Source organism: Atta colombica, unplaced genomic scaffold (genome assembly GCF_001594045.1).
Source record: "Atta colombica isolate Treedump-2 unplaced genomic scaffold, Acol1.0 scaffold27, whole genome shotgun sequence".
NCBI lineage: Eukaryota > Metazoa > Arthropoda > Insecta > Hymenoptera > Formicidae > Atta > Atta colombica.
In genome coordinates, this window is record NW_017259370.1 from 2,323,509 (window position 1) to 2,326,495 (window position 2,987).

The following is a 2,987-nucleotide window of genomic DNA, read 5'->3' on the forward strand; positions in this document are numbered from 1 at the left end:
ATCCCCATCCCATCCCCCTCCGGCCTGACCGCCGTGGCGTTTAACGTCCCGACGGAAGTCGGGAGGCAAGCATCGAGGTAAAAGATCGTCATGCACCATCATCCGAAACTCTCTTGAATATTTTCGCAGAATAAAAAGAGGAAAAATGTTGCGGGGACCGAAGTGCGCGCGGAGAGACGAGGACGGATGAACGGACGTTGGGGAGAAGAGGTACGAGGGGTGAGTGGGTTGAGGGGGTTAGAGTAGGAGGAGGGGGGAGGGAGTCGGTTAACGGTGAGGGAGGAAGGGGGTGAGTGGGTGTTAGCCGGGGCGGAGACGGTGCATTACGACCGGGACAGGGCATGGCATGGCTAGCTCAGGAAAGTACAGGATGTGAGGGAAGAGAAGAGAACATGGAAGGGGGAGAGCGCGGTGATGCAGGAGGGTGCATGCGGGAGGGAGGAGGGGCGGTTGCCCCAGTAAAAATCGATCCTCCCCACTCTTTTCCTACTTTTTCCCCTAGAGAGGTTTGCTACCACGAGAGAGGATGGGATGAGGAGGAGGAAGAGGACGTGAAGGAGGGAGAGACGGGGGTGACTGCGCAGGGGGTCTCGCGGGGGTTACCTACCATCGCGTCTGTCTCTGTGTATCCACATCTCTGGATCTTCGCAAACGTTCTCGTGTGCATACATGTGTATGTATCTACACGTATATGCGCCTGTGCGCGCGCGCGCTCTCTCGCACCCCATTGGGAAAGGGAGAGACAAGCGCATGTGGGTGCACGTGGACAGATACGCGATGCGGTCGTGTGAGGGTGTGATTGAGCGGATTTTTCGCGGGTGTTCGTGGGGCACTGCCCGTGTAAAGCGCGAGCGCATTTCATGTGTGTCCTTGCTTTCGTATATTCTCTCTCTCTCTCTCTCTCTCTCTCTCTCTCTCTCTCTCTCTCTCTCTCTGTTGTGTATGTGTATGTGTGTTGCGAGTATGCATGCGCCTTGGACAGTTTTTTTCGCGAATTCTCCGCGTGTGTTGGTCCACGTGGCTGCGGTGGTTTCCGACTGCGTACAGTGCGCCTCATTGACAGTGGAAAACGCCCTGGTATCATACAGCGGGCGTTAAAAATCGGTGTAATTTCGATGAATTTAATTTCTTATATTGTACGCATGGCAGTAGTACTTCTAGTTTTCGTTGTCATAGATAAGCATAGAAATCTTTCTCAGGTGTCTCGTTGAAATTTAAACTTTACGTACTTCTTCAGTTTTCTGAAAAATAAAACGGCGACAAATTTACTAATTGTAAAATATTTTTTATTTCAAACGTTCACAGTGATATTGTAGATATTGTATTAAAATTGTTTTATATAATAATTAAGTAATACGATTTGACATACACACACACACACACATACACACACACACACACACACAACATACACGTGCGCGCGTGAGATATGTATTAGAGATATATATTACGTAACAGATACCGCAATACATGAAAAGTTAAATATGTTAATATTTTCAAAGGTTTTGATATTTTTTTATTTTTTACACACACGCACACACACACACACACACACACACACACACACACACACACACAATATTGATAATTGCAATATCATTGCCTACATTGTAAATTTTTTAAAAAATAAAAAAGTATTGAAAGATTTTAGATTTTTTTATGTTAAACAATCAGGAAATGAAAATTTCACTAAATATTCTGACGCTCTATTAAAATCATTTAGTTCTATAAATTCTTTCTTCTCGAACTTTCGTTTTGCTATAAAAAAAGTAATCCCAGATCTGATCCCATCTTATTTTATAAGATAGTTTGATAATATCTAATAAATATACATTAAAAACAAATGCATGTAAAAAAAAATTGTAAAAATGTAAAAAAATGTAAAAAAAATATATAAATGAAACTTACTTGTAGTATTAGATTTTTCACTTTTAGTATTAAATTGATATTGACATTAATTATGTTGAAGGATCAACACTTTTATTGCTTTAAAAGGAATAATAAAGTCATTTTAAGGCAAGAGATCATTGGAATTGTATTTCTACCATTAGACTGCGTACATCAGTGCGGTACTTTATTAATACTTATAATTATTTGTTCATAATGTTGTATTATCTAAAATAGATTATATCTCCAACGTTCGTCGGATCGCCGCGCGTAAAGAATGCGAGGAAGCTTTGGCAGCGGAAGGATTAAGAGAGGAACTTGTGCGTTCCTTTTCGCTCTTAAATTTTTCAGAGCGTCACTACGATATATCCGACAATCGTGCGCACTGTACGTCCGCGGGATCGCATGTATCGGTGCACCATCACCCCCGTGCGGTCTCGAGTCGTGCTCGTGTTCGCGCTCGCTCGCGCGCGCGCCTACATTCGTCTTCGTGTGCGTATCCGCGGCAACGCCGCCTCCGCCGTCGCGGCGCTTCTGTCGTCCGCTGCAACGATGAAAAATTACCCAGAAGCAGCAAAAGAGAGGGAAATAGCAAGGGACGAAGAGGAAACGAGAGACAGATACAGAGAGAGAAAGAAAGAGAGAGAGAGAGAGAGAGAGAGAGAGAGAGAGAGAGAAAGGAAGAAGAGGAAGAAAGAGAGTAGTTGAGGGAGAGAATGTGAACGTAGAACGGAGAAGAAAAAAGAGGACGAGAGCGAGGGGATGAAAGAGAGAAAAAGAGAAGAAGAGAGAGAAGGAATGAGCCCGTCGCTTTTTTCTCTAGACCCCGAGCCCGTCGTCTAGCGCTGAGTTCGCGAGCCTGACAGACAGCTGCAGCGGAGCCCTGATATATCGACCGGGCCACCTAACCAACTATCCGCACTCACTATTATACACCTGCCTCACACGCACGCACACTGCCGCACGTACGTGTGCACACGCACACACGCCGCCAGACATGGGGCTGGCGTGTACGAAAAAAAGGCGGCGCACCGACACCCGCCACCTCTCTCTCTCTCTCTCTCTCTCTCTCTCTCTCTCTCTCTCTCTCTCTCTCTCTC